Here is a 22238-nt window from a genome sequence, read left to right as displayed (position 1 = left end):
ACTGAAAGTGATTCTTTATTCAAAGATCCAAGATAGTAACCAAGGAAATAAAAAGGGCTGGTCACATAATACCTAGGGCTCCACTGTCTCGGGAAATGAGGACAAAACTGCAGCTACCAGGAGTCTGAGCTGGATTCTGGCCAATGTGGCTGTGGCGTGGCCTTGTTAGAATTCCAAGTTCCCACTTCCTGTCATTCGTTAAAATTAATTGCTGTAAATTTTTTATGAGGAGAAAGTAAATAGGTGAAAGGGCCTAGAGAAGTGGCTTAGCCTGCCGTGGTGCAGACCTCACTCCCTCAAGAAGACTTGGCTTGATCAGTCCTTCCCGATCTAGCCAACCCTCTCTCTGGAATCATTTGCCCACCAATCCGCATTGGAATTGGTCAATTATTACATCATCGACATTACAATTATTGCACCCATAGATTGCTTTCTCTTCTAAAGAACCAGAATACACAAAACATTTTTAAAACATACTACCCTAGCAGAATCGATTTGGATACAAGCCCCTTTAGCCTTTCTATGAGAATATGGAGAAACAGATGCAGACATGCCGTGTGTTCTGATAGTTTACAAAGCAGGGTCGCAACCACGGATGCTGACTTTAATGTCTTTTTAACTTACTAAGAAAGCATTCTCTATAATGGTTATGTAGGTAGGTAATTAATTCCCCACTGATGGATGTATACAATTTTTCACTAATTAATATCTCATCCATATTTCTCACATGGCAGTTTGATTATGTACTTAAGCTACACTGCTGAACAGTTTGAAAATGTGTAAGTGCCTCTCACAAAAGAGCGCATCGTCTTTCGTCTCTACCAGCACTGCATGAGCATGCTAGCTCCTCTTGCGCTCCTCAATAGTGAACATCAGAATCCCGGTTTATCTCTGTTGATGAGGTAGGCACATGATGCCACGGCATCTTAATCTTTTATATCTTCAATGTAAACATATTTCCTACATGCCTTAGCAAGTAACGTGGTTGAGGAATCAACATGCTTTCTGCCCTTTCCTTATTTCTAAGTAGGCGCTAGACTCCTTGTATTGGTACAGAAGGATTTGTCATTTGTCTTTCTCTTTATTATTACTGTTGCAGCAGCTGCTGTTGTTAGCTTTTCCTCCATCTTTTTCAGTCACATCACTGTCTCCTGATGGTTTCCACCAGAGTCCCACCAGCTGTTTTGACACTATGCTGCATGTCACACTGGCCCTGAACAATTATTCACCACTGTGTATCAATTCTATCTTCAAATATACCTTAAGTCTGTTCATTTTCTCCCTCTTGAGGAGTTCATAATTCTACCAAGCCACCATTGTCTCTCACATGGATTTCGGCATGACCTCCTACCTACTGTGTTCATATAGTCTACTGCGATTCTCTTTCCACGAGTTGGAAGAATATTTTTATGTGTGACTAAGTACCCCCAAAACTTCATGTTCTAATGAAATTAAAATCTGAAGCCCATGGGGCATCCTCGAGCCTCTCAAGTTTCTTTCTAGAATCTGGAAACAGCACTGCTGAGTGTCGTGTCCTGTCTTTCCGTCTGTCTGTCTGTCTGTCTGTCATCTCCCTAGCACTACAGGTCTATACCACCATACTTGGTTCTTCCAGATTTTAATAATGACCGAAAAAGATGAGGGAAAAAATGAGTTTGTATCAAATGCTAGGCTCTGACTTACAGCAACCATGAGGGACTATCATATATTTTCTCACAGATACAATTCATAGCCTTGGCCCCGGAAACTAGAATCCCAGAACTGGGGGTGCCAGGAAGGCTAGATCTGCATCATAAGCTCTTTGGCAGCTCCAGTGTTTCTCTACCCTCTGTGCACACATTTAATAAATGTTTCTTCAAAGGACTTAATTTTAAGTCAAATGATACAGTAATTACATCAAATTTACCCTCTTCCCTCCCATATTCAAAAATAAATTTGCATGACTGGAATTATTGATTTGATGAGTTTTTCTTTCTATAGAGTGAGACACATATTTATGAACATTTGCTCTTAGGTTATTTTTCCGAGTTAAATCTGAAGAAGCAGATATAGGGAAGAGAGGCTCAGCTCTCCTCCGGCTGCATCTCCACATCCCTACTCTGCTCCCCTAGTCTACCTCGCCTTCAGTTCAACATTCAGTCACCAAAATTACTGAAACTCAACTCACTCCACACCCACTCTCCTACAGGGTCCCAGAGATGGAAATAAAAAGTCAAGTGGGGAATTAATTAACTTGGAAGACCTAGAATTACCTGGGATATGGGCCTCTGAACACACCTGTGGGGAAAACTCATCTTAATTGAGGGCTAGTCCATTCCCTGGGTGTGGTCTTCTTGACTGGATAAGATGGAGAAAGTGATCTGAGTTTTAACTTGCCTTCACCATTCTCTGAAAGGTATGATATGACTGGTTGCTTCAAACTCCTGCTACCTTAAGGTCCCTGCCATGACGGAGTGTACCTTGAACTATTAATTGAAACAAACCCCTCTTCCCTTAAGTTCCTTTTTATCACAGCAACAGGAAAAGAAATCAAGGGGTATTGAAACAATAACATATCTAACAAAGTTGGTAAATATAATTATGATTGCAGTCTGGTAGCCTGAGTTGCCAACAGTATGGTTCAGCCTCTTCCTCTGGTGCCTCTCTCCTTGGGATCCCTTAAGACCCTGCCGCTGTATTTCTGGAATGCAATACCATTCCTTTTCTCCCTGCTCCCATCTGCCTGGAACTTCCCAAAGCAGTGATTTCCCAGGTCATCATTGCTGGGGCTTGTGTTTTCACCCCCTGGACTTTTGTTGCTGATTAGGATCTCAAAACGTGCTCACTTGAGCTTTCTCATGGGCATTTTAGAATCAAAGGTCCTGTCCTTTCTCACTCCTTTTCACTTAGATCTCATCTTGTGTGTGTGGTCAGGGTGATGGAAGCAATTTAGGATGAAAAAAATGATACTGTAGACAAAAGGTCTCAACCCTCAGCACCAAACAACTCCCCCATGGCCTAGCCGGGCCAGTAATGAAACCTTAGAACATTAACCAGCTTTCCAGGGACTAGCGAGGTCCTCCAGACAGCCTCCCCAGCTTCAGGCACTCCCAGTGGGATGCCCTGCATTCCATTGTTTTCAGAGGGAATTTGCTACAGAAATAATGGCTTTTGTTATTTATTTAAAAACAGGAGAGGTCTACTAATCTTCCAACCAGACCCACAGAACAATAGGAGAGAGCCTTTCTAATTTTAACAACTCAAGCAAGTGAGCCTTGCTTGGAAGAGCAACTTCTCCACCCAGCAATTTCATGCTCACCCTTCCATGTGACATACAATTGCCAGCCCCCATCTCTGGACCACACATGGGAAGGAACTAGTGACTGAGAAAAACATTAAAATCATGGGCCCCGTCAGCATCCAAATAGTAACGTTAAAAAATTACTTACTTTTGAGATTTTAATTCAGATATACAATGAAATATGATCATAACCACCTCCTAATTTCCCCTCCAACTCTCCCCATATGCTCCCAACAAGGATCCGCCCAACTCCCCCTCCCCCTCTCTGAAGAAGATGCTGAGTCTCCAGGAGAGCAGCAAAACATGTGGACTAGGAAGGATGAGGTTCAGGCCTCTGATTCTACCAGTGAGAATGCCGTCAAGGATTTTGTTTCTGTTTCTGTCTTTAAAAGATTTATTAGTTATTTAATGTATATGAGTGCTCATCTTCATGTACACCTGTCACGGCCCGAGCTGCCCCACGTTGGACGCCAAAAATGTATATGGCTCAAGATGGCTGCACAGATGATAGCCGCCTTCTGTCGGCTCCCCACATACACCTGCATGCCAGAAGAGGGCATCAGATTACATTTATAGATGGTTGTAAGCCACCATGTGGTTGCTGGGAATTGAACTCAGGACCTCTGGAAGAGCAAGCACTGCTATTAACCCCTAAGCCATCTCTCCAGCACAGTCAGATGAATGCACAGGGCCCAGTTTGTTCTTGAGCTCCTTGATGGCTGTGGGGAAGACATCCTGAATGGTGGGGTTAGGATGGAGAGAGGCTGAAGCAGACATGTCCAGAGCCACAGCTGATCCAGCTGAGGGCTCCTAGCCTAACCCCTGCTCAACTCTTCCCAGAGGTAACCATTACTAAGTACCCATCAACCATGCATCTGGTAAGGTGAATTATTACATTAACTTTACATAAATTAATTGAGCTTCAACTTTAATGGTCCTAATGAGCTAGAGACCTTACCATTTCTTCTTTTAACTTAAGAAACTAGTGTTCAGATAGCTTGCATGGCTGACTATGGGCCACAGAGACAATCCTGGAAACTGACTATGCGAATTCTATCCAATGATGTCATTGTGTGACACAATCTCAAGGGCTAGAGACAAAAGCGTTTTCCAACAGGCAAGAAAACAGACTCAGCATCACCACTGCCAGACATGTTATGGACTCCAAATCTCATCCCCTAAATAGGAAATGCACCAGAGGTGCCTCTTTGTAATGGGATTCTCTGAGACTCCTGGGGACTTAACCACTGCCAGAGACCACCTGGGGCCACGGACAGCTCACACAATGTACCGGATGTTTCTACTTCATATTTGCAGTAACCATCACACTAAACCCCTAAAGTGGACTTTACTTCCCTAGTTTAATAGTTGCCATGGAAGCGTGGGAAGGTGATATATTTTCTCAACTGTAGAGTAATTAGCCTGAAAGAGAGACAATTGTCTTGATGCTAGGAACCACCTATTACCCTCAAACTCTACATGGCAGCAGTTCATACCTCACAGTCTCTCACCAGAGAGCCTCCCTTGGTTGGTCCCCACGTCAGCAAGTGGAGCACCTAGGTCTCCCTAGCTCCTTGAGCTCTATTTCCATCCACTAGCTATCTATCCTTTAGCTCTTCTCAAGCTCTCCCAGCTTCTGTCTACTTCTCTCCACTTCTTCCTGCACTTGTATCCCTACATGAAGCCATAGTCATCTCTCCCCTCAACTTCTGGTACAGTCTCATCACAAGTTCTACTGTACCTTGTGCTCATAGAACAAACTGCCCCTGGCAGCCTGGCAGCAGCTCTGTTCCCTGTGGTGTGTGTGTGTGTGTGTGTGTGTGTGTGTGTGATTGCTTCACCATTCTTTCTTTCCTCCTACATCTTATCCTTTGCAGCTCTGGACTCTGGCCCTCCCCATGCTTTTTCCTATAAAACAAAAACAAGTAGCCAAACTCTGTGGATCTGTGATGCCCCGCTGAGGACCTTGCAGAAGAACAGGGGTGAGGTGGACATCAGTTGTGAGGGATAAAATCAAGATATTTGAGCACTAGATGCTGTCTATCTCAAAAGACCTGTTTGAGCCTAGAGCCTCCACATCCCTCCTCCCATTCAACCCATATGCCTCTGACAGCATCAGCCTTCCTTAGACTGTAGACCAGAAGGCATTGGTCTGATGAAATTGAGTGCCATCCAAGCTGCATGGAGCCCAAGGGAACACCTCTGCGGCTGCCTCAGGTGTGGAAGCAGATGGGGCTGGGTGTATGTGTGTAGGGGGGTAGATGGGCTGATGAGTGAGCACCTGGGTCTTGTGGAACCTAGAGTCCTGCAGTGACACAGCAAGGTCTTACCTCTGGAGTCCCACAAACCCCTTTGGCAGATCCTTGAAACATATAGACTTTTTTCTCAGAAAAGAAAGAAAAAAAAAACTTTTTAAATGCATAAAATAAAAACCAATCGGATTACAAAGGAAACCAATTATATTGAAATAGTTATCAAAATGTTAAAATGAGAAATTTGTGATTGTTATATTTTTATTTCTTTTCTAAGTCATAACAAGATCTAACAGCTTGTCTAATAACTATCATAACCTTGAGGTAGTGATGAGTGCAAATGATATTTTGAGGCATCTCCAATAACTATAATGGGATACAAAAATATCTGATTCTTCCTGGTAACAAAGTCTCAGAAACTGCTAATGCTATTGTGGTTTATTGCCTATATTCGCAATGGGAGAAAATGCTAACTTTCAGTTATTTTCTTCCCGGCCATACACTCACATTAAGAAGCTCTGATTTAGGGCAGTAACCTCACTTTATAGTGGGAAGAAACTGAGCTCCCAAGGGGCTGGGTGGGTCTCTGCACAGGGTTCCACAGCAAGTATGACTTAGCAGACATTAGCATGGGCACCTGCTGCCTTTTTAGCCACACTCTGCCCACTGTGCAGAGCCATGGCCGAGTGAGACTCTCTGAACACATGATACAGGACAGTCATTTCATTCTTTCACTTCGCTCATGGAGTTGAGAAAGGGGAATGGCCACGCACTCCTTGGCAGGCTGCAGTGAGGTCAGAATGAGGGTATGCATAGGAACGGGGATCTTGGTGGCTGGAAAGGTTTCCGCACTGTGTATAGACTCTTCTTTCTTCATAATGGGGTCAGAACTCATAAACCCATTGTAAGTTAAAATGTGACTGGGTCAAAAAAATGCACTTAGGGGTTGGGGAAGTGACCATGTTGGTAAAGTGCCAGGTGTGAGATATAAAGACCTGAGGCTTTGATCCTTGGTACCCACATAAAGCCAGACACAGTGGTGTGCATCTGTAAGCCCAGCAACTGGGGGGAGGAGAGGCAGAGACAGACAGATCCCTGGAGTTCATTGCCAGCCAGACTAGAGAAATCTATGAGCTCTAGGCTCAGTGAAGAGCCTATCTTAAAAAATAAAAAGGAGAGCAAAGGAGGAAGATACCCAAAGTAGTTGACCTCTCGTCTACACACACACACACACACACACACACACACACACACACACACACATGAAATATGCATACATATGTGCATAGGCCCATGCAAATACACATGAACCATCTGTACATGTACACACACAAATGCACTTAGAACACCTGACTCTACTGACCACTCTAGCCTAGAAACAATGCACTGTGTGGTACTGGTTGTTTCCCCCTTTGATTGTGTTTCCCCCTTTGACTGACTGCTCTTTGAGTCACTGCCCAGCATCATGGAAAAGTATCATGGTCTATTCTTAGCCTGTCAAGAAACGAATCCTCATCATTCCAAGAACGTTTTCCATCGATTGCGTCACTCTTGTGCTATCCCAAAATTCTTACTTTGAGTAACTGTAAGCTTGGGACTGTGTATCAATCATATGCATAGTTATGCTATCATGAGAAACCAAATCACATGCAGATCTAGGGAGGCAAGCTCACTTTCCCATATACAGCACATAGAGGAGGAAGGGGAGGGGAGGGGGGAAGAGAGAGAGAGGGGATATGGAGACTGGCAAACAAAAGTTCACACCCTGGTGAAAGGAGATGCTGTTTGGTTTTTTTTTTTTTTTTTTTTTTTTTTTTTTTTTTTTTTTTTTTCCACCTTGACAGAGGCTAGAGTCATCTGGGAAGAGGCACCTCAATTGACCTCCATCAGATTGTCCTGTGTAGGCAAGTCTATAGGGCATCATCTTGATTAGTGATTGAAGTGGGAGGGTTTAGTTCACTGTGCCACCCCTGAGCAGGTGGCCCTGGGTGGCACATTATGATGTCAAAGAAAAGAAAAAACTGAAAGCTGAGCAAGCATGAACAAGGCAGTAAACAACCTTTTCCCATAATCCCTGATTCAGTTCCTGCCTCCAAGTTTCTGCCCTGCTTGTGAACCTGCCTTGGTTTTCTTTGATGATGGACCATTATCAGGATGTTGAAGTGTAGTGAGCCGCTGTTTCAGTGGCTACACACGTGCATTTTCCAAGATGGCGCTGGCCGCATGGTTCCCCAGCAGTAAACAATCATTCTGTGCAGCTGCTAGGCAGAAAGAGCGCCAAGCCACTGGCCTATCCAGAGGCGTAATATTGGGTGGTGAACGAACAGCCATTCAGAAGTGAATACGTCACTCTAGGGTGTATTTAAGGGATCCTCTTCCGGTTTCTTGGGTCTTTCCGCTTTATCCTGTGGAGCAGTAAAAAGTTCCTCGTGGCAGTAAACCCGACTACCGCCTCCTGTCTTTATTCGCGGGCGAAAAGGGATTTTGGGGGTGTTCGTTACATTGAAGGTAAATAAACCCATTTTCCCCAAGTTGCATTTGATTGTAATTTATCATGGCAAACTTAGACAAAGGGATAGCTGCCTTTTGACATGGTACAGAATGGTAGAGACACCACATGGGAAGTCAGCCTGACATGGGCAAATCGGGCTTTCTAGGTGATAGTGGAAACTGTTAGTTTGATAGGTTATTGGTTGCTGTTTTGTTTTGTTTATGCTAAGACAGAATGAATGACCAAAACGTTATCTGTTTGCTGTCTCTGGGATGTACAAAAAATGTGAGTTCTACCATCTCAGGAAGGAGAAGGTAAAACAGGGCAGTGTTTCCCAGGCACGTAGGTTTAATATCCCTTCCCACACCCTGGTCCCTAGGGTCAGATGGGACCCATGGAGAGTGTGGGTGTTCTCACTAGGGAAACTAGAGCGCCCCCCCCCCCACTGTGGCCATCGGATTTTATAGCATTGTTTAGCCCTAGCAGCTGGGAAGCTCCCCTGTTTTATTAATAACCCTGGATCGTGCTCACGGCACATCAAGGTAAACAGAGACATTTCCAGGGCGTGCAATGCAGGCAGTTCTAACAGATGAAGAAGCAGGCTTCCAAATATAAATAGGAGATAAGATAAATAGACTGAGAGCCAAGCTGGCTTCACACTGGCTTGCAGGCTGTGAGCAACACACTGTGCATCAAGGATTGTGGAACTGGAAGGGATGCTCATGTGGAGGATGGGGAGACTCCTAGAAAAAAGGGGGTCCTGTTGATCATTTGATATTCATGAATTCTCACAGCATAGGTTTCCTTATCTGAGAACTCTTAAAGTGACAGTAACAGAGTTTTATTTATTTATTTATTTATTTATTTATTTATTTTTTGAACGTGTTCTACTCTTTCCCACCCAATATCCTTGCCTTACAGAAGTGACTATCTAAGGCTTGACCTGAAAGATTCTTCTGAGTCAGGCAGTGAGAGCCTGGTTCTGACTCCTCTGTGCAGAAGCAGATGTAAAGCTTCTGGGGACCACAGTTCCTGCGTCCCCATCAACTGCAGCACACACCCAGCAGGACGGCCACCGTTGATTCTTTTGTCTGCCCTGCAGTCAGCCTGTGAGTTTTAAGAAAGGGCTCTGCTCCATCCACCAGTCCTTGCCCAGTACCCAGACCTGGCATGCACACAGGGGTGCTCTATAAACCTCTGTGGTGAGGAACCCAGCCTGTCAATCCCCCTGCTGCGGAGTAAGGAGGCTGCAAATAAACCCTCTGTTAGAAGAGAGCTTAGCAACTCCACCTTGATATCAAGCTAACATGCAAAACTGGTCCCAAGTCTGAGATATAAGAAAGACTTTGGTTTCGAACTTCAAAGAACAGCCAGAACTCTGGTGAGCAAGATACATGGTTTCTTTGAAAGTCGCTCTTATGAACAAATGAAGGAGAGAAGCTAAGTAGTGGCTGAAGATCTGAGGAGGGCCGGGTTCCACCTGGGTACCTCACACACTGCACCTCCACAAGCTTTGAAGAATGTGGGAAACACCTGCCTTATGGGGATTGGAAGAGCAAAGGGTAAGGACCACAGAGTAGAAGGTAGTCTGGAAGCCAGTGCACATGTCTGCAGGGTTTCTTCTTGCATCCTCCAGGCTCAATGTTTAGCCTAGGCATGGAGAGGCAGAAGTGGGCTTTGAATAAATTATTTCCCCAACTCGCAACCTCCAGGACAGACACTGCCTGAAAGTTCATACAATAGAAATCATTTGGCTGCTCTGTACACACAGGGCATTTGGAATTTATAGTGGGCCCAGACCCTGCATCTCACAATGATTAGTACACTGAATTCCCATACTTCCTAAGTGGATTAGGTAAGGGTCTGAGTCAGAGAAGTCAGAGAAACCAAAGTCCTAAGTCCACCCAAACCCTCTGATTCTGCTTCTCTGCTCAGGCTGACAGGTCTCTAGTGGTCATGGGATACAGGCCAGCTGTATAATAGTGTACCCAACATGTTACATGCTGGTTTCCTGGGCTTTCTGCTACTCTCATTTCAAAGCTCTTGGGGCCTGAGTATGAGAGACAAGTAACAGAAAGATGAACGGAGACAGACAAATACAGTGAATGCGCTATTTATTTCCTGGGACCTTGCTTCTGTTGTATCTTGTTAGTCTTATGCTGTGGGTTGAATTGATGCTTTACAAGCCCACGATATACAGTTTTATGAGCCCATAAAAATCTTCAGAGTGGAATCAAATTCACCTGCTACTCTCTGGTTTGAGGACTGCATCCCCTCAAGCTTATCCTCTAAGCTCTCTGGCTGAATCCCCTCCAGTGAGCCCTGTAGTCTTCATGCAAATCACACACACACATGCACATACTGTTGCCCAGGCTTGCTTCTGCACATTCGCTCATGCAGACAGTTTCTCTCCTGGAATAACCCAAATGCTTCCATGTCTCCCTCACCCTTGCCCACATGTGGGCAGCATCCCTGTCATTTAAGCCCCTGTTCCCTTGACCCTTCTCAGAGTCGCCCAGTGCTTTGAGAAGTGACTTCTAGTTTTTTATTCTGTTTCATTAGCTAAGAGTGTCTCTATACTCTCATAAGAAGAGCACCTGTAAGGCAGGGCAGGTACAAGCTCTCATCTCCCTTCAACAGGTTGGGATTTCCTGTCCTTAACCTCATAATTAGCACCCTTTTCTCCAGGTTTTCCTTGACTCAGCAAATTGGTCTCCAGCTCTCCCATAGATGACTCCCTGTAGCAGATCCCCTGAATCATTTTCAGAGGAATATGACTTCCGGTCATGAAGAATGGTCATGTATGTAGCTGGTCCTCAACACTATGAGTGCATGAAGGAAGGGCCATATGATGTTCACTGATACATCTCTGCTATCAACACAAAGGTGGGCATTGGGCAAGCTTTTTACTATACATCAGTTTTACAGAGCGAGGATGATGACTTAATCAGTATAGTTCCAGCCTTGCAAAGGCAAGGCCCTGAGTTCACTCCCCAGAACCCATGTAAAAACCCAACTGTGCTGACGCACACTTGTAATCCCAGCAGTGGGGAGGTGGAGACAGTAGGATCACTGGCGCTCCAAAACTAACCAGTCTAGCCCAACAGATTAATCCCAGGTCCCAATGAGAGACCGTGTCTCAAACAATAAAGGTGGACAGCTCCTAAAGAACGACACCAAAGTATTTTATTTGGCCTCCACATATGCACACATGTGCTCATGTACCCACATATATATATGTGCATCTGCTCACATATGTACATAATAACAATAACTAAAAACAGGCATAAAATACTACGTGTCTGATATTATTGCAATTGCTGTATGGTAGACTATTTAATACTTTATATATTAGTTTAATTAATACCTTAAATATATTATCTTATTTAATGCTCTACAAGCATTAATATATTTTGCAAATTTAATATGTACAACCTCCCTATGAAGTATGGTCTATTATATTTCTTTTCTGTTCATTTATTTGAGGGGGGAGGTGAGGTGAATGCACACTAATAAAGCACTTGTGTGGAGGTCAGAGGGCAACTTACAGGAGTTAGTTAGTTCTCTCCTTTTGGCATGTGGGTCCTGGGAATCAATTTTAGGTCCTCAGGCTTGACACCTTTAACTGCTGAGCAATCTCTACATTCCTATAGTCCCACTATTTTATAATGAAAAAAAAAAAAAAACAAGTTACAGAGAGGTCAAGGAATACACCCAATCAAGGTGGAGCAAGTGCAGGGCTTATGGTTCAATCTAGGTCATATTGCTAGAGAAATTTTCTAAGCATTGACCAATAAAATAGCACATCTGAATGCAACCAGGCAAGCACCAAGCACCAAGCATCAAGTACCCAGTACCCAGTACCCATTAGAATGTGTTTCCAACATCTCTTCCATAGAAGGCTACCACCCATCGTGGGGAGACCCAAGACACAATGAGTACTTGGCAGAATGTGCCCCAGCCTTGCCAACCCTGCCCTAAGCATGACCTTAAGTCGTCTGTTCCCTTCACTTAATGATATGCCTGGTTTCCAAGCCACAGCACCCTCATGGTAGGAAGCTGTGTGCTTTGTTACCATCAGGGATGGCTATCCACCTACTTCTGGAAGCCTCACCTTTAGTGGGTGTTGGAAGTGTCAGACTATATGGTTAGTGATACTTCCTGACCTAGAGTCAAAAGACAAAGAAGCAGGCTTGAGACTACTTCTCTGACTTCCAATGTTTTTATTATCCTTAACCCCATGTTCATGCATACAGCATTAACTTCCCTCTTATTACACAGTGGGTTTCTAGCATTTTAGAAAGTGGTTCCCAAGCCAAGCAAAACAAAGTCATTCATCTGTTTACATTCCCAGACCCGTGAACAGGGACCAATGCTCCAGACAAAGAAAACTCCCACTGATACTTCGGAAGTTACTGACCCATTTCTCCATACTCCAGTTCTTCACTACAAAGTAAAGTAAATCTCACAAACACTAGATTCTCCTCCACACCAGAGTATAGTCCATGAAATGCTGCCCAAAAGGGTAATCCTCTGCTAAATTCTATGATCGCTTCCAATGCTGGCTAGTAATAGACACTGGGAAGCTAGAGAACTTGTCTGGGCTCTCAGTGCATTTGCTGATAGCTCTTTCAGAGAGTTTCATTCCTGCTGGAATCAAGGCTCAGGAAATAAGACTCCTAACAATTTTCCTTTGACTTTGTTTCATATAATCCCCCCTTTTGTCCATTTCATGCTCTTCTCCAAATGTGTTAGATCCCAATAGGCCATTGTCCTTCATGAATGATGGCTTCAGGCTCTACAAATGACCTGCTATCAATCATCAAGGCGCTCCAACTAAAACAACAGAGGTACTCTGTATCCCTCGGCAAGCAAGAAGAAGGGTGGCCTTGCCTGGGACCTGCTTCCTTATATCCTAGGAGGGCTACCAAGAATGCTGGAATTGCTGGAGCTGGGAGCAGAGGGAGAAACGTTTTACTTTTACAAGAAGCCCTTCTAGTTTGTGGATGTTGTTTGTGTAGTCCTTTGCCAGATGGTCAATCCCCACTTGCATCCATCTGGCACCTGCTCCCTGAATCTGGCTCCGCCATGTCATCCATCTCTCTCCTGGGCTCAAGGATCTAATGAGATATTTTCACCAACATTGCACTGCAAACAAGAAATGGGAAGAGTACTTAAAGAGGGGATAGCTTCATGTCAGGAAGGCCTGGGTTCAAATCTGCCTTTGGCACTCTCAGGCTCTAACCTTACAAGGTAGGCTTATTAACCCAATCCAAGATTTGGTTTGCTTTCTGTCCTAGTTGGAGGAGCAATGCCTGCCTTGCAATGGCATTGCAAAACTCAGTTGGGTAAAGAGGCAATGGATACAGCTGTCGACTGTCCATTTTTGAGTTCTGCATCTTGGAACTCAATTGGGTCTGAAAACATTTGTGGGGGGCAAAAATTATGTCTATACTAAACATGTACAGCCTGCTTTTAATTTTTGCTAACTCCTAAACTGTCCATCTAACACCTATTTACACAGAATTTACATTGGGTATTGGAAGTCATCCATAGAAGATTTTAGTTACACAGATTATGTGTAAATACAGCAGCATTGTACTTAAAAGGTTTGAATGTCCACGAACTTTGACATCCTCAAGGGGGATCTGAAGCCAATCTCTTATATCTGCTATTTGACAGCTCTAATCACTTAGCACAGTACTTGGCAAACAAAATATACATAATAAGGGCTAATATTGTTTTGAAATATTGTAGAATATTAATAAAGATTCTATATTTTCTATAAAGCTGTAAAAATGATAGTAGTAGAGAAAAACAAAGTTTTATCTGCAGTGTTTGGTCTCCCTTAACTTCAGAAGCCTCTTGGTACCTGTTCCAAAAAGCTCCAGTTCACCCTGAATCAAGCAGAGATGCTGGCTCTGGTACTGCCTGCATGACCTCATCAGATCCAGCCAACTTTTCTAAGCCTCAGCTCCTTCCATGTCAGAGTGAGATAAGTGAGATTTACTCTCAGGTTTGTAGAGTTGGGTAGAAATGAAGGCAAATGTCAGAACTGTTCACTGTGCATATAGAACAGGTACAGGTCAGTTTGTCACATCAGTTCATACTCATTAGATATGTAGTGGGAATCCACCTCATTGGACACGGTCTGGGAAGAATTTTGAAGAATTTGGTGGAGAAAAGGGGACCTAGAACCTGGTCTATATTCTCCATAGAATATGGTACATACCATGATCTTCAGTCCAAGTCACATAACCTAGCCACTTAAGAGAGCTTCTAACAACATTGGAAACCTTCCTCCTACTCAGAGATTCTGGTGGAACTGGTCTTAGGTGAAGCCTTCTTATCAGCGTTTCGCAAACCTTGTTATGTGACCCTAACATGGAAGAAGAAGGACTAATCTAATTGTAGATTGGTATAAACACACAGCTGCTCCTAATAACATGTTCTCTGGGCTACAAACATATTTCATCAAATGTGAGTCATGGTCACAGACTAATGGAATGGTCTTGTCACCTCAGCTGTATAGTAGGGTGGGACTAGAGCTCACCAGAGCAAATCTGTGAGAGAGACATTCTGTACTTTTATTACATGACCCCAGATGAAGACAAAGACACAGTAAGTAAGCGTATCAGAGAGGTGGGGTATTGAAAGGAGCTGAGCTGATTCCCAGAAGGCTCTTCCTCTGTTCTGTCAAGCCCTGCCCCTCTATTCCTACATCTTGGCAGGGTCTTTGTTCCAAGGTGTTTATCCTTGAAGACCAAGAGGCCTCCTTTGTGGAAAAGTGATCATAGTTTGCATCATTAGGTAGCCTCTAGAAGGCTTCTTTGCTTCCCAATCAGTTGGTGACACAGTTCTTGCAGAGAAGCCAGACATTTGTAGTGCCTCATAGGCTTGATTGCTCAGGTATTGGGGTAAGGTGAAAGGAAACATGGGTATGCTCTGTCCGTGGTACTGAACAAAGCCTGCCCTAGAGAAGTCTTGCTCAAGGTACTGCCAGAATTTAAGCTGCATCCATCCATATCCCATGGGAGCTTGTTAAAAATGAAGAATCAGGGACCCCATCTCAGACCTGATGAGTCAGAACCTGCCATTTGCCAGCACCTAGATGATCTGTGTGCCCATTAAAGTCTGGAATGCAGGGTTTTGCAGCAGGAAGCTGCATCCCTTTCATGAGCCATGAAATGAACCTAATGCATCAGAAGGATCATTTTGAAGGGTTCAAAAAAATGAAATGGGTTTGAAAAGGATTAAAAATGTCATAGTTCATCCCAGGTGGCAACGGAAAGCTTTATTCTTACATGAAGGTTATAAGCAGGACTTAAGGTAGTCATTACTATAAGCTGCTGTTTTAAACACTACCTGAATCTACTATTTTTCTTAAGACCAGACACTGGTGATTCTTATCCAGTATCTCCCAGGACTCTGACCAGGTAGGAAAACAGATAGCCTGAGAAAAGAAGGTTACAGCATAGCAAGAATGGAAAAGTGGCCCTGCAGCTCCTGGAGAGCCATGCATCTGAAAGCCCCTTAGAACAGAACAATTCACAAGGCCGGCTTTTGATGTCATTCAACAGCTATTGCAAGAGAAGCAATAGCTGACAGTGGACAACAGCATCAAGGACAAGCAAGCATACTTGCTGAGGCAGAGGGAACTTCATCTATCATTGTCCATAGAGCGATTTGAAAGTGCTCTTGGATTTTCTTTCTGGATCAATGGCATTCTGTAGCATTTTTACCCCACCCCGAGAACAAATATGGCAGTGATTATATTTCTCACTGTGAGCAGCAGGTTTCTGTACTGGAGGGCTCTTTGTTGTTTCTGATGGCTTGTTGCCACTTGTCCCAGGAGAAATTTGGGGCAATGTGGTTTATGGTCAATACTCAGGGTGCTTTGCTCTGCACTGCTTCTAAGGTTTCTCTCCACTTACTATCCACCTTTCCCTGCAAAATGGAGAGGCAGAGCTCCAGAGAACTTTGGAAAGACATAAATGGAGCCCTTTTTATAATGCACAAAGATGCTTTGTTCGCTTCGAAGAATGACAGAACCAAATGTCAAGAGTAGAAGTGACACTGTGATTTTTCTTTTTTTCAGGTCTGGGCAATGAGAGTTATTAACCTCTGGCCACATGTCGGCTATTTCACTCACTCAACAGTGTCCTACATTCTATTTTGCCTAGGAAATTGATGTCTAATGGGAGATGACAAAATGACTCTTAAAATAATTTTCTTCCAGACTAGAAGAGTTTATAAAACACTGAGCTTAGTATCTCTCCACTTTGGTAAGTTCTGCATGGAAGGAGTAGAACAGGACAGAGAGAAAGAGAGAGAGAGAGAGAGAGAGAGAGAGAGAGAGAGAGAGAGAGAGAAATAGCCAAAATCAAGGAATATATTAACTCTTTTTTTATAGGGAGGCAGAGAAGTTTGAGACAGTGTCTCCCCATATAGCCCTGGCTGTCCTGAAACTTACTAGGTAGACCAGGCTGGTCTTGAACTTGAAGCAATCTATCTGCATCTATGTCCCAAATGCTGGGATTAAAGGTGTAGGGCACCTTGTCTGGCTCAACACAACTTCTAGCTGGTCTTGGGTGTGTCTTACCAAACAAGACCAGAAACTCCTCTAAAAATAAGTTTCTACAAAGTTCACCTGGACAGTTTCACTTTTATTTTAAATAATTAAATGATCAAAGAACAACTCATAAAAATACATTTTCTTATACATAGTATCTCATTTTCTAGAGTCATCTTGAGTACCTCATGACATTAAAGTGACTATCATGGCTTAACATGGTAGGGAGTGGCTAACTACTACCAGAAATGCAATGATCCAGGGCCTTTATCTCATTTAATGGAAACAACAAACAATGTGCTAAGTGATACAATTTCTATTTTCTGAGATGGGGGTGGGTGAGAAAAGGAGCACAGAGAAGTCTAGTGGCCTACCTCAGAGCACATAGCTCATCAAAATGATACAAGAAGAACTTAAACAGCAGCATGTATGACAATGAATTGTCAATCAAGTTGTCCAGGGGTCAACCTGCTCAATGGCCTTTCAATTGCAAGTTCTAAAAGCCCTTATGTGTCACAGTAGCCTTTCCTGTGGCTTCTTGTTATTCTCTCTCCCTCCTGCTTTCATTTATCTGAGTCCTTCTGCACTGAAGCTGCTTGACATTTCCTCTTGGTGTTGTCTTGTGTGGTTGGATGCTCAGTCAGAGAAAGGAGTCTTCTGAAAATTTTTTGTGCTGGCCCAAATGACACCTGTTTCCCTCTTATTTAATCAACCACTCTGGAAAACAAACAAAACAAAACACCCAAACAAACAAAAACCCAAAAACAACAAACAAGCAAACAAACAAACAAGAAAAAAAACCCAAAACTACACTGCTCCCACAGTGGGTAAGGCTCTGTAAGATTCGTCTGTGAGGTTGAATTTCCTCAATAGCATAGTTAAAGCATTCTGAAACTGGATAATGCTTGGAGGGAAATGGTCCTATCTGAGAAATGATAGTTTAAAAACCCTGATCTGAATACAAAGACAGTTGATTTTACACAATAATACTTTCCTCCAGGCCTCTCGTGTTCCACAAATTGTGAATAAGGGGGTTACAAAACTGTACCAAGCCATCATCTCAAACCATGTATTTATTTACCAATAAAAGCAAAAGTTCCCTGTAAATTCTAACAAGACCATCAGCTGGAAAGAGATTCCTTTTGGCTTGCTGCCAAATCTTGCCCTACAATAAAGTGGCTCTGCTTGTTAGTAAGCTTTACCCAAAGTCATGCTAGTAAATATTTAACTAGTGTCCCTCCATGATGGAGAAGCAAATAAGTCAATAAATAAACAGCACTGATCTGCAGAGTTTGCTCATTCCCGTGGTGTAAACAGTCCCACTATCGCTAGCTTCAGGCAAATGGTGGAGTCATCACAGGGGAGCCGGGAAGACAAGAGCAGAAGCGGCCATCTTGCTGTGTGTACCGCCATGATAAAACAGACTTGTGACTTCAGGAGAACAGGGTAATGGAATAAAGGAAATGGGAAGTGGTGACTGTCAAGTGCTTTCTCTTTGTTTTTAACATAATTTATTTACAAGTAAGCTCGTGTCCTTTAATTTTTAATCATAACTGTGTTTAATAACTAGCTCACACAAATTCCTTAATAATTAACGATGCATTGATGCATTCTTGTTAGCCAGCATGGAGGGTGCAGACCTTCATGGGGCCTTTAGTGCCCTAGGGATAGAGGTAGGACTAGCTGATGCTGGAGGGCTGCTTATCACAGAGATTATCACATAAATCTCTGAACCCATACTGTCAAAGCATCAGCCACTGCTATGTCTGTAATCTTACTGTCCTAAAGAAGCTTAGTGGCATGCCATGACCTCCTATGTGTCTGTAATAATATTAAGAGCTGTATATGCATTAACTCAGTATCTTGACCAAAACTAAAGAGGTAGATTTGAAAATGGGAAACTATTCCCATTTTACAGGTTGAGAAACTAAGGCTTAGAAACATTAAATACCTTGCCTAGAATCAGAGAAATATAAGTGGGTTGGTGGAAATGTTTAACTTATAATCCTTTTTCCTTAAACAAACATATTACTCTGACATAATAAGCCACACACTATTTCTATTATTCATTGCCCTTCCAGACAAACTCATCTGGAAAACAAACAAACAAACAAACAAAAAGTTTGTTCACAGTTGAAGATTTAAACAGTACTGCTCAGCCTATGAGATCTAGAAATTAAACAGCCTGGAACATATAGAGAAAGTTTTGAAATGAACGGCACACTCCATTTTATTCTTTTGGTTTGGTAATCAACAATAAAAGCAATTAAATTATTAAGACTTAACTTAGGTTTTTCTACATAAAATAATTTTCACTGCAGGGGAAAAGAAGCGAAATGTGCACAACTTAACCTTCTTCCACTAGCAGGCAATGTGTAGTGCATAAACAAGATGTCCAGCAATACATACGCTGGTGTGAAGGTTTGAGTTTCCTGCTGACTGACAGCTTTTTCTATGCTTTATCTGGAGGAGAGCAAGCGGGTGAACTACATCTCTATGGTAGACAGCTAAGATGGATCTGAAAACACATTCCTGCATCACACAGACACAAGGAACACATACCAGCCCCTTCACTCTGTGCCATGCCTCCAGATACTACAATAACCCACTGCAAAGCCACATCAGGCCCGTCGTAAAGTTCTTGCCATCCAGAATCTTTGTCCAGAGTCCCCTAGTAAACAGCAAGTGATCTTGCCTGTGTTTTAGCAGATTTTTTTTTTAACCAAATATGCTAAATGTTCCATCCATGGTTGTTGGGTCTGTGGTCTAATTCTTGTCCCATATGGTTCACCACCTACCTTCTACAGTGGAAGATCCTGCATGGCAGACAGATCACAATCACGGCACAGCAGGTAAAGAAAGCCTAAAGCACACAGGAAGGACTCAGGCCTGCAGTGTCCAGGAGGAGAGCCAGCCAAGACCATAACCAAATGCAAGCGTTTGCACTCAGTGTTTATCTGTGAAAGTCTTTGTTACCAACTTCAGCAAGATCCCTGGGCCATGTGGATTGGTGGCTTTTTCATCATACCTCTGTAGCATAGATAGGCTGGAAACAGATGCATGATGCAAACTGCCTAAATTGTAGGCAATGCTTCTGTTGCAACAAACACAAGGAGGACTATCTGGCTCTTGGCTGGGTTGGGGGATGTCTCACTTTAAAATCATTCAAAATAACGGTTGAAAGTGAAAGGAGCGCTGTGGTAATGTTTTCAACATGAATGACATCGCAGGTCAGGTTTTTTTTTTTTCCCTCCCAGTCATCATAAGCAGCAATTCAAGGTGTCTATTGCAACTCTACTTCTTGGATGCTAAACAAGCCTCAGACATTTGGGAAGCTTGCACTGCCAATAAATCGTACAGTCATGATTTAAAGCCCTGTCTGCTTATGCTGAGAATGCTTATTCCAGCTACACTTCGGCTCTTGCCTATATCAGAATGGAAAAAATAATCATCACTAAGCACTTATTTGGTACCAATAATAATGATGAAGATAATGGCAAAGATGAAAATAGCTGACATTTTTGTATATGCCAGGTAGTGATAAAACTCAGGTTCCAAATCCTGCTAAAACCTTTCACTTCAGAGGTGAGAAGCCTGGGGCTCAGAGAGCTTATGTGACCTACCCCAAAGCTGTCGGGCTAAGGAATTTAACTGACCTCACATGGATACTTCACTCAGCTACTTCTTATCAATTCTGGAGTACTAGTAGAAAGTGCTATCTATTCTCATTTGGGGAAACTGACATCCCTGGAAGTCAAAAGACTTCTTCAAAACTGTGTGGTTGATCATGTTAAGCAGTAACTAGTGGTTCTCATGTTTCAAGAATAAATCTAACTTGGGAGAAAGCATGTCGCTTGATCTTTGTATAACATCAGTTAAGTCCCTTATCCTCTACACCTTGCTTTCCTCTGGAGAACAGTGAGGGACTCTAACAGAAGCCCTATTCAAGCTTTGCTGCATAGGAGCCCGGCTGCCTCTAAGAACTGTGAGGGACTCTCTCTCAGCTTAGCTCAGAGAAGCGTTGCCTTCAACTCCATACTCTGTTATTCCTACTGCCCTGCCTATTCTGTCTCCAGGCAAATAAACAGCCCCAAACGCTTCCCAAGTCTCTGCTTAATGCATCTTCTCAGTGTGATTTCATTTATGAATCTGTAGAAAGGGTTTATGGCAATGCTGTTGATGGTTTGATGCCCCAAATGATTTATCAGAGAAAGTAAGTACTGTAAAGGAACAGAACGCCACCAGAGAGGAGGAAGGGAATTAACCACCCAATTTCAGCCTATAAGAACCAAGACAGCCATATCTGAGAGGAAACAGACAATCTGTCAGAGTTCAAACAACTTGTCACCAAGCTCCTGTGATGACTTTCTCCACAAACAGGGAATGATAAGATGGACAATTTGGGACATATTGAAGTAGTAGGCAGAAACTCAAAAAGCTTGTTGTCTCAGAGAATCGAAGGCCTGTGAGTTTTGAGTGCCCTGTGCCTCAGGACTGTCTCCATCTTAGCTAGGAGGTGTTTGTACAGACATCGTGTGAGTTACAGTTTGGCCTTCCTCCTACTGTGCTGTAGGAAGATCAGGCAATGGGAGTAAGGGCAAGGAGCAAATGAGCTGGCAATTAAGGATATTCTGGACTGTATCTCAAATGGGACTCCACGGGCCTGAAATCCATGTGAGCTCAGGGTCACATGGACTTTCTAGCAAGAGAATTGATAAAAAAAAAAACAAAACAAAACTATAGGTCACAGGTTCTTGGCAGCCCTGTTTCACTTCATCTTTCCTTCTCCAAATCACCTCAGGCTAAGCCTTTCTCATGACTTCTCTTCCACATCCTTGCACCTTAGCACCTGCTGATTCTAGGCCTAAATAGCCCTATGATGCTCTCAGAGAGTAAGTCCTCCCTCCCTCTTGGATTTGCCCAGTGCTGCCTAACTGGGAAGTATCTTCTTTCTTCAGGGCTGGGTTCCTCTATGTGCGTGTTCCAAGTGTAGGGGTGAGATTTGGGTTAGCCTGGGATCAACCTGAAGCCTTATTGTTGATGTCTTTACTGTTCAAATGTTTGAATAAGGGACTCTGTATAAGCACTTTGCACTAGGCCCCACCAAGTACGTATCTGGCCTTGTTCCCACCCCTTCATTCTGTCTTCCTTGTACCTTACAGGTTCCTGTACTGCACAGCTTGCAGTGCTTCTGCTATTTGATTCCTTTACTTTGCCTAATTACAAAAAAAGAGTATTTAAACAGTGAAAAGGGATGTAAAACTCTTCCCAACACTCTATGACCACATATAGATAAGAAAAAAAAGAACAAGATAGTTACCAAAGTAGGGTTATGAATTAGCTTATTTCTCTCAGCAGCCAGACTTCAGTTGTAGCTCAATATGCCCTAGGAGGCCATTGCAACTAGGAGATGTCACTTCTCTCACAACTCCATGCTTACAAGGTGAAACTACCCTCTGTAGCAAGATAGGAATTCTGTTTTAGGGTTTATTTATTTTTGTGTGCATTGGTGTTTTGTCTGCATTTTAAGTCTGTGTGAGGGAATCAGATTCCCAAGAACTGGAGCTACAGACAATTGTGAGCTGCCACTTGGGTGAGACATCTCTCCAGCCCCCAAGATATGTATTCTTAATATTTATGTGA

General features: G+C 43.2%; 1 protein-coding gene across 15 annotated transcripts in view; it reads right to left on the bottom strand.

Moving 5' to 3' along the window:
* Tenm4 (teneurin transmembrane protein 4) overlaps positions 1–22238 on the bottom strand; it is a 1520543-nt gene that overhangs the window by 564044 nt on the left and 934261 nt on the right. Inside the window, exon 1 of one of the 15 annotated variants that reach the window (XM_076938048.1) lies at positions 19394–19583. The exons of the other annotated variants lie outside the window; for them this stretch is intronic. The gene's annotated coding sequence lies outside the window, so the exon portion shown is untranslated. Of the gene's footprint in view, positions 1–19393; positions 19584–22238 lie in introns of those variants that run through there. 15 annotated transcript variants of the gene reach the window in all.

This window comes from Arvicanthis niloticus, chromosome 1, assembly GCF_011762505.2.
Source record: "Arvicanthis niloticus isolate mArvNil1 chromosome 1, mArvNil1.pat.X, whole genome shotgun sequence".
NCBI classification, from domain to species: domain Eukaryota; kingdom Metazoa; phylum Chordata; class Mammalia; order Rodentia; family Muridae; genus Arvicanthis; species Arvicanthis niloticus.
This window is presented reverse-complemented; position numbering and strand designations above follow the sequence as displayed.